This window comes from Tamandua tetradactyla, chromosome X, assembly GCF_023851605.1.
Source record: "Tamandua tetradactyla isolate mTamTet1 chromosome X, mTamTet1.pri, whole genome shotgun sequence".
Classification (NCBI taxonomy): domain Eukaryota; kingdom Metazoa; phylum Chordata; class Mammalia; order Pilosa; family Myrmecophagidae; genus Tamandua; species Tamandua tetradactyla.
Genome location: NC_135353.1, coordinates 106,504,022 through 106,514,716, shown reverse-complemented (window position 1 = coordinate 106,514,716; position 10,695 = coordinate 106,504,022). Strand labels below are relative to the sequence as shown.

Here is a 10,695-nt window from a genome sequence, read left to right as displayed (position 1 = left end):
TGAAATAAAAATTCCATAAATAGCTTCCACAGCACATTGCAGCTGGCAGAAGACAGGATCACTGAATTTTCAAATATAACATAACTGAAATTTTTCAGATGGAGAGGCTGAAACAAATGATTAACAAAGGTGAACTTAGCCTAAGAGCTCTGTGGGCACCATCACATAAACCAAAAATGTGTTATGGGCATCCTAGAAAGAGTAAAAGTGAAAGTGGCAGAAGAAATATTAGAAAAATAATGGCAGAAACCTTCTTACATGCAATGAAAGTCATGAATATACACATCCAGGAATCCAAACAAAACCCAAACACAATCAACATGGAGAGATTCATGACCAGATATATGATAATCAAACTGCTGAATGTAAAGACAATGAAAGAATCCTGAATGCTGCATGACAGAAATAACACATCACATAGAAGTTTGCCCCAGTAAGTTTGTGTCTTTTCTCAGAAAATAACTAGGTAAGAAAGCAGGAGAATGAAATACTAAGTGTCCAAAGAAAATTGCCAAAGAAGAGTTTTATACTGGCAAAACTGTCTTTTCAAAATAAGGAAGAGATTAAGACATTCTTGGATTAAAAAAGCTGATCTTTGTCATCATTAAATCTCCCCTAAAAGCTTTGTTTTTAAAAGGAACCAAGCAAAACTACTGGTGTAGGAGACCACAATAACTGAAATTAAAATGACCATGAGGGTTTTAGAGGCAGATTGGAGCTGGAAGAGTTTAAAGGCAAGACATGCATCAGGCTTAGGAACAGAAAGAAAAAAAGGATTGTAACATGAAAATAGTTTATGACACCCCTGAGGCACCATTAAGTGTCATAATAAGTGTAACCAGAAGGATAAGAAAGAGGGAAAGGGGCAGAAGAAATATTCAAAGAAATAATGACAAAGAACTTCTCAAACTTAACAAAATACATGAAAATTCATATCTAAGATGCCTACAGAAGACCAAATAAGATCAACATGAAGAAAGACACACCCTGTTATATATTGGCTAAACCGTTGAATTCAAAGGACAAGAAAAGATTTCTGAAAGCTGCAAGAGAATAACAATGTGTTATATACAAAGGAGCCATAATTAGATTGAGTGCTGATTTCTCATAAAAAACTATGGAGACAAGAAGGCAGTAGGTTGAAATACTCAAAGTGCCAAAACAGCTCAACCATCAACTAAATATTCTGTATCTGGCAAGACATTCTTAAAAATGAGGGAATGATTAAGACATTCCAAATTAAGGAGAGCTAAGTGAATTCAACATGACTAAACCTGTCCTATGAGCAATGCTAAAGGGAGTTCTTGAGACTGAAAGGAAATGACATTAGACATAAAGAAATAAAGATCTCTGGTAAAGATAACCATTTAGGAAAAATAAATATCAATAATGTTTTATGGTATTGTTGGTACGTACTTCCATTTGTCTTACTTCCTACAGGTGTTAAAATGCAATGACATAAATAGTTATGATAAATCCATGGTTTTGGACAGACAATGTACTAAGACGTAAATGGCAATGCATACAAAATAAGGTGCAGGAATGGAGGGTTATAGGAAAAATGTGCATGTATGCCATAGAAGTCAAGTTTATATCAAACTAAATATGATTGTTTTATATTTATGATGTTAAATTTTAACCTCATGGCAACCATAAAGAAAATATATGAATATATATACCCATATAGAAATTAGAAGTTACTCAAAATGGTACAAACCACAATTTCAAATAAATATAAAAGTTGGCATTGTCAGAGGAATTGAAGACTTAAAAAACTAAATAGAAAAATGACATAAGGAAGTTCTGCATTATAATTAGTTACTTTCCATGTAAATGGATTAAATTCTTCAGACAAAATACAGAGATTGGCAGAATGGATATAAAAAACATACTACAACTGTATACAAGAAACTCACCATAAATTCAAAGACACAAGTGTGTTGAAAGTGAAGTGATGGGAAATGTATACCATGCAAGTAGTAACCAAAAGAGTGGTGGGGTGGCTATATCAATATCAGATAAAAGAGACTTTAAGTTAAAAACAGTTATGAGGGATGTTTTGGGTTGTTAACACAGCAAGAATGCAATCTCTCTCTCTCCCTCTCTCTAAATGTTTCTAACTTTCATCCTTTCATAAATGGCTCTAGTAAAGGACTAAGATCCACTTTGAATTGAATAGGTCACAACTCAATTGAAACAACCTAACCAAAATTGTTCAGTTTTTGTGGAATGGTAACCCATAAAAAAACTCCAAAATCTGTTCTTTAACTAACTGTTGAGGTGTAGTTTGAAACTCATTGTTTTTTCTTTCTTTTCTATGTATATATGCTATATTTAAGAATAAAAATTTTTAATTTTTTAAAAATAGTAGCTCTGCACCCCCAAGAATGGATTAAAAGGACATGGCCTTTTCTGGGGTATATAACAGCTCCAAACTACCCCCCACATAAAAAGATGAAAATTTTATAATGATAAAGAAGTCATTTTGACAGGAGATATAACATTTATAAAAAACATATGCACTGAGCAGAAGAGTTTCAAAGTATGTGAAGTAAATACTGAAGTATTTGTAGGAAGAAACTGATGGACCTATATTAATTGTAGACAACTTTAATATGCCACTTTCAGTAATGGATATAACATATACACAGAAGTTCAATATGAGCATAACAGACCTGAATGATACTCTAAACCATCTAGACCTAACATTCATATATAGAACACTTCACAAAACAACAGAGTATGCAATCTTCTTGAGTGCATATGAATCATTTTCTGTGATAGAATATTTTTTACTTTACTAAACAAGTCTCAACAAACTAAAATATTTTGAAATCTTAAAATATATTTTCTCTAACCACAATGAAATAAAGGTAGACACCAATAACAGAGGGGAAAAAGGAAACTTCATTCGTTGTGGAAATTAAACAATGTACTTTTAAAAAATTAATGGATTAGAAAGGAAAACACAAGATAAATTATGAAATATCTTAAGGTGAATGAAAATGAAAATACAGCAAACCTAATGTTATGGGATTTAGTGAAGGCAGATCTGAGAAGGAAATTTATAACTCTAAATGCTTACATTAAAAAAGAAGAAAGACTTTATATCAGAGATGTAATCTCAAAACTTTAAGAACTAGATAAAGAAGGGCAAATTAAACCTAAATTTAGCAGAAAGAAGGGACTAAGATTAAAGTGGGCAATTAAACAGAAATAAAAAAACAATAGAGAGATTCAACAAAATCAAAAGTTGATTCTCTGTAAAGATTAAAATATTGACCAATCGTTAGCTAGATTAACAAAAAAATGAGAGCATACAAATAAAAATCAGGAATGAAAACAAGTATGTAACTACCAATACCTCTGAAATAAAAAAAATACTATAAAAGGATACCATGTACAATTGTAGGCTAATAAATTAGGTAACCCAGATGAGATGGACAAATTCTTATATTTAAATATTTAACAATGGTTTTAGTTGGGGTTTTACCTATACCGACTAAAGAAGAAATAGAAGCTCTCATCAAGTCAATTACTAGGAAAGACATTGAATCAGTAATCAAATACTCCCAACAAAAAAAGCCCAAGACCTGGTTGGCTTCAAAGGGAATTCTCCCAAACATTCCAAAAAGACATAACTCCAAATTCTGTTTATAAAACACTCCTCCTTGTGTCTAGTAACTTTTTTGCTTTTATTTTTTCTGACATCAATATAGCCTCTCCAGGTTTCTTAACATTGATCTTGTAATAACACATCTTATTCCATTCTTTTTCTCTCAGCCTACTTATAATTTTAATTTAAAGTGGTGTCATAAACAGCATATAGTTGGATCATGCTTTTTCATTCAGTTCAACTATGTTGCCTTTTTACTGAGTCAGTTAATCAATCCACATTTAATATTATTATTTATATATTATATTTGCAATCTGCCATTTTACCTTTCTTTTTATTTTAGATTTCTCATAACTTCTTTATTGCTCTAGCACTCTTTTACTGATTTCTCTTAAATTAAGTAAATATTTTCTAGTGGAACTTTTCAATCCCTTTAAAATTTTTTTATTATAACTTTTGAGTCATTTTCTTAAGTGACTGACTCCTCTAGAGTGTTACATATGCATCTTTATTTACTAAAATATTTTACAGTTTTATGTTAATTTCATTCCAGAGAGGTATGTAAACTTAATCCTACATAGTTCCATTTCTTCTTACCATTTTTATACTATGTTTTTAAAAAATTTTATTCTTAAATATAGCATATATACACAGAAAAGAAAGAAAAAACAATGATTTTCAAAGTACACCTCAACAAGTATTTAAAGAACAGATTTTGGAATTTTTTTATGGGTTATCATTCCACTACTTGAGAGTTTCCCTTCTAACTGCTCCAAAACACTGGAAGCTAGAAGAAATACATTTATTTCTCTTTCTGTGAAAAATAACGTATATACAAAAAAGCAATAAATTTCAAGGCACATCGCAACAATTAATTGTAGAACAGATTTCAGAATTTGGTATGGGTTACAATTTCACAATTTTAGGTTTTTATTTCTAGGTGCTCTAAGATACTGGAGAATAAAAAAATCAATATAATTATTCAGCAATCATATTAACTTGTTAAACTCAACCTTCTCTGTATAACCCCACCACAAACTTTGATCTTTTTCCCAATCTTTCAGATTATTTGTTGGAATAACTTTTTCATGTTGGAAGGGGCTGTTGCTAATATGGGATGGGGGATGGAACTAGTTGATGTTCTGGAAAGGCTGGCCCCTCTGCATTTCAGGACTTATCTGGTCCAGGAACCCATCTGGAGGCTGTAGGTTTCTGGAAAGTTACCCTAGTGCATGAAACTTTTGTAGAATCTTATATAATGCCCATGGCACTCTTTAGGATTAGCAGGAATGGTTTTGGTTGATGTTTGGCAAGGTATCATAGGCAACACTGTTTAACTGAAGCTTGCATAAGAGTGGCCTCCAGAATAGTTTCTCAAGTTTATTTGAACTCTCTCAGTTCAAATACCTTATTTGTCACACTTCTTTTCCCCTTTTGGGCCAGAATGGTATTACAGATGCCATGGTGCCATGGCCAGACTCATCACTGGGAGTCATTTCGCATGCTGTTTAGAAGACTTTCACTCCTGGATGTCAGGTCCCATGTAAGTAGGAGGGCAATAATTTCACTTGCAGATTTGGGCTTAGAGAGAGAGAGAGAGAGGTCACATCTGAGCCACAAAAGATGCCCTCCAAAAGTTACTCTTGGGCATACCTATAGGTAGGCTAAGCTTCTCCACTACATACAAATGCTTCACAAGAGCAAACTTCAAGATCAAGGGCTTGGCCTACTGATTTGGGTGTCCCTGATATTTGACATAACGTGAGATGTTTCCCTTGTGGTAAAGCTTAATAGTTCCATATTTTTTCTCCCATGCCTCAAGGAACTTTTTCAACACATTTTTGTAGAGAGAAATTTATTATAAGCAATTGGTTCACATGACCTGGGAGCTGGCAAGTCAATTCTGAACCCCTTAGGGCAGGCATCAAGCTGGTAGCTCCAATAAAAGTGATGCTGAAGTCCTTAGTTTGAATTCCTCTTTTGACCTCTGAAATCCTCAATTCTGGCTTTGAAGATCTCCAGCTGATTGGATGTGGTGACTCCACACAATGCTGAGAGCTATCTACTCTCTTGTTCATAGATATAATCAACCAATTATGGAAGGAAATCCTATCTCAAAATACCCTTTCATTAAGAAGCAGGCGAATTCTTGACCAAATAACTGCACATCATAATCTGGCCAAGTTCTCAGAAAAAAGTAACCATCACAGATGTGTACAAATTATTTTTAAATCTATTATGGATACAATTTTTTTCTGGTTGAATTATTTCATTTTTTAGCTGGTCTTAAAGTATACCTTTGCAAAACATTTACTAGTTTAATGTTATTGAAAGAGGAAGCAACACTCACTAATTCTTTCTATGAGTCCAGCATCACAATCATACCAAAATGAGATAAAGTACCAGAAGAAAAGAAAATTACAGAACAATATTTCTTATGAATATAGATGCAAAAATCCTCAACAAAATATGAACAAACTGAGTAAAAGAATGATACATTGTGATTAATTGGAATTTATCCCTGACGTACAAGGGTGGTTCAACAAAATTAAATAAATTAATGGAATACACACCATTAATCTAATAAAGGAAGAAAAACACATGTTCATCTCTATTGATGCAACAAAAGGCATTTGAAAAAATCTAGGCACCCTTCCTTGATGAAAGATTGAAACTTTCCCTCTAAGACTGGGAGCAAGGCTACGGTGCCCACTATCACCATTGTTATTCAACATTGTAAAGGAAGTCATAAACTGAGCAATTAGGTAAAAACAAAATAAAAAGGACATGCAAATTGGAAAGGAGACTTTTTAATAAGCTTTAAGAACTTATTAAAGTTGTAAGATTGGGAAGTGTGAGTCCGCCTATTTGTCTTGTTCCAGATCTTACAGGGAAAGCTTTCAGTCTTTCACCATTCAGTATGATGCTGGCTGTGGTCTTTTGTATATGCCTTTTATCATTTTGTGGAAGTTTCCATTAATTACTATTTTAAAATATTTTTATCAAAAAAGATACTGGATTTTTCAAATGCCTTTTTTTCTCAATTGAGATGTTCAGATGATTTTTCCCCTTCATTTTGTTCTCGTGGTGAATTACATGAATTGATTTTTTTATGTTGAACCACTTTTGTATAACTGAGATAAAACCTCTCTGATCATGGTTAATTTTTTTTAGTGTACAATTGGATTCAATTTGCAAGTTTTTCTTTTTTGAGGATTTATGCATCTGTGTTCATAAGAGAAATTGTTTTGTAATTTTCTTTTCTTGTACTATCTGAGGTGGATTTTAGTATTGGAAGGAATTTGCCCCCATAGAATAGTTAGGTAGTGTTCTCTCCTCTTCAATGTTTTGGAAGAGTTTGAGCAAGATTGGTTTTAATTTTTCCTGGAATGTTTGGTAGAATTCACCTGTGAAGCCATTTGTTCCTTGGCCTATTTTGTTAGGAGTTTTTACTATATGATTCAATCTCTTTGCTTGTTGTTTGCCTGTTGAGATCTTTTTCTTCTGAGTCAGTGTAGGTTGTCCACGTGTTTCTAGGCATTTGTCCATTTCCTCTAGGTGGTCTAATTTGTTGTCATACTGTTGTTCATATATCCTCTTATGAACCTTTTTATTTCTAGAGGGTCAGTAGTAATGCCCCCCACCTCATTTCTGATTTTACTTATTTGCATTCTCCCTCTTCTTTGTTTTGTCAGTCTAGTTAAGTTTTCTCAATTTTATTGATCTTTTCAAAGCACCAAACTTTGGTTTAATTACTGCTCTCTTTTTTAATACTTTATTTAATTCATTTCTGCTTAATCTTATTTATTTATTTATTTCCTTATTCATGCTTTCTATCGTTTCCTGTCATTTTACTAATTCCTTCAAATGTGCAGTTAGTTCTTTGATAGGGTTTGTTTAGAGCTCTAAAACTAAAGCCTATTTTTGGCTGAAAACAGTCATAAATCTGAAAATGATGCACAGCATCCATGAGAAGTCTCCTTTCATGATAGATGTGAAACAATGTCATCAATTATGACAGGTATCTAAGGTTTGCAGCTCTAAAGAGAAATAGCAATAGATTAGGTATTTTCTTTCTTATCACAAGTGATAATCAGTGTTTGATAGTTTACATTTTCTTCCAAGAAATATCAGTCGATCATGTTTTAAAATGTTTTCATTAACAATTATCTGTTGAACCTTAAATTAAAAATGACTGAATATAGAGACTTTCAAAAAAGTCCCAGATGTACTTCAGGGTCTTCTGACTATGCATTAAACGAAGACAAATGAGGCCTTAAAAGTAGACAACACACTATATTTAAAGCAAGACTGCACTCTTCAATTTTAAAATGAATATATCAGAATTGCATTATTGATTCATAAATTCTTCTTTTAGTTAACATGCTGACATATCCAGCTATCCCTGTGTGTGTGTATGGGAGGGTGGGGCTCATGTTTCAGTTTAAGAAAGAAAAATGCTTCTTTTGTTTAGCAGGTTTTCCACCTTAATTAACTAGGTCTTTGAAAATGAAAATGACAACCTTCTATGACATCAATATTTATCTCACAAAGGATAAATACTTCTACAGAGTGTAGTCTAATAGACTAGTGTGGCTAATCTATTAGAGAATATGTCAGTGTATCTGACCGGGCTTTCCTGGCTCATGAGGGCACCTCTGCAACTTGCTTCCACTCCACAAGGTCTTTTTCTGATCTTGAGGACCTCAGTGAAGAGAGACTAGTTCAACACCCCAATTTGAGTTTTACCTTCTGCTAAACCCATCTCTCGGTCACTCATCAGAGGTCTGGTAGATCTGAAGTATCCACTATGGCTTTAATAAGAATGGTATTATCTTTAATATATGTCACATTTTCTAGGCTAGTTTGGGCTACAAAGACTGGGCAGCCTAATGTGATGTTCATCCCTTGAAGTTACTGCTGTTCAAGTCGGGCTTGAATGCATCCCCTTGGGAGCATCACTTTCTGCTTAAACTGCCAAGGGAGCAATGCATTATACTCTACATTCCTAATGAAAAAGAACAATGACAAATGTGTTCCTTTCCCTATCCCATCTCCATTCAAGGAGGCATGGGCACACATTTTATAGCCAAAGTAGCCAGTGTAGAAATGCTGGCTGTACAGGAACAGGGTCTTCCCCATGATGACCTCTTGTTTCCATTGCTTGTGGTCATGGATCTTCCAGATAAGCATGCCATCGTAGCTCACTGCCTCCAGCACCTGCAAACAGAGGCCATGTAGGCCAGGGAGATGTCATGCATACTCAGCATTTATCTTGCTGCTTCAGTTGGGCCTCCACAGGACCATGGTTCAGGTCACCTGCCCCACGTTCTTGTCACACTCTCAGGCTCAGGCACTCACTTCTACAGGGACTCCATGCTGTTCTTCATGCCGCCAACTTCCTCCCAGTTCTTCTGGAGAGGATGGATTCTTTACTGAGCTCTTTCAGCTTCTGTACTTGACTGTCTATGACTCATTGTAATTGAATTATTTTGGATTAATTATTTTGAAGCATTTCCCTCTGCTTCTCAGTTTAAATTTCAAAGCTACATATCTGGTTATGCAAACTTTGTATACTCCTGCTTTTTCCTATACTTTCATTCTTCAGGAAGGAAATTTCTGTTTCTCCAGAGAAGTACTTCACTCTTTCAGTAGGTTCACATGGTACCCTTCAGACTTGGCCCTGTGCACCTTAATCTGCTAGTTTGTTCCCTGAAAAACATAGTCTTGTGGCTTAAAACTACAGGTGCTGGGAAATTGACACTGTGACAAATGTACATTCAACTTGCTCCTCAAAAGCATTTGAATGCTGTACTTATGAGGGCAGGGGAACACCATACAGGGATACTCAGTGCTTTCATGTTTCCATGATGAGACCACAGGGGCTTTGCTTTTGCACTGGCTGCACATGGCCTTATGGTATTTACAGGTCCACATGGTCATGGAGCTCTTTCCTCAACATTTTTTCTTTGCAGTCGACACAAACACAAAGAAGTTCCTCAGACAGGCAATAATTTTTGCACCAACAGATGCCTCAGTCTTAACTGCTCTGCACAACTTCTGCTTTCATTCCTACAATATATATGAAGAGCCAGAATCTCTCTCTTGAGTGATTATCCTTAAACAATTCATCTTTAATGATGATTTCTTGACATACTGTACATTTCAGACTTGACCTACTGTGCATTTGAGACTTGACCTCTGCAAGGCACACCTAGCTTTCCCAGAATCAGTGTCCACATTCAGTCTGCTTAGGGTTACACAAGACAAGATGGCACTTTTCACACACTTGTACTTGTCTTTCATGATCTTCACAATTTTTTCTTTGTAACCTCCTTGTACAGGTACAAAAACAGAAATCCTAGCACTGTGGTCAAGATGCAGCTTTACTGGTGGTTGTCTTTAGTGACCGAGGGGAGTCTGTTTTCTTACTGGACTCCATTTTGGGAAAGAAAAATTATTCATGAGTGGCTGATCTTTGAGACGGGTACGAGGTATTCACCAGGGAAAGAACGGTGTGCACTTGGCATTGGCAGTCTCCCTGCTTGTTTCAGAAAGAAGGAGGCTCTGTATCTGGTGTTCTCTTCACAGTTCCTTGAGTGCCTGTGGGTGGTCACACAATCTGCTTCTTCTTCCATCCAAGGCATCCACTCATTGGAGCTCAGGTAATGACAGAACTGCTTCAGGGAGAACAGTCAATGTGTGGGATTTAAGATCTTTCTGGTTGATATGATTTCTTGCCTCTTTGTCATATGCTGTAAGAAGATATATCTAAACTTGCTCAGAGAGTGAATCTTCAATAACAACAGAATAAATAATGTAGTGTAATTTCTTATCCAGAAGTCTGGGTGCTTGGTTGGCTCAGAGGAACCAGGTGTGTCCTCTGCCCCAGCCATAGTGTCCTGCTCCTGGGGCAGCCTCATGTTGGGGAGTGGGGAAAGGCCAAGTGCAGTGGCTGCCACTTGACTGGAAAGTCCCTCTTGGGCTGCAAACCCAGCTCCCACACTCAGCAACAACTTATGTTTCTTTTAAACTGTCAATTTCTTCTTTATACTCACACATTGTCTTCTTAACATGCT

The 10,695-nt window shown here is 35.2% G+C and overlaps 1 pseudogene; it reads right to left on the bottom strand.

Annotated features, from left to right (window-relative positions):
• Positions 1 to 8,395: 8,395 nt before the first annotated feature.
• LOC143671992 (TNF receptor-associated factor 3-like) lies at positions 8,396 to 10,058 on the bottom strand (annotated as a pseudogene).
• Positions 10,059 to 10,695: the final 637 nt, after the last annotated feature.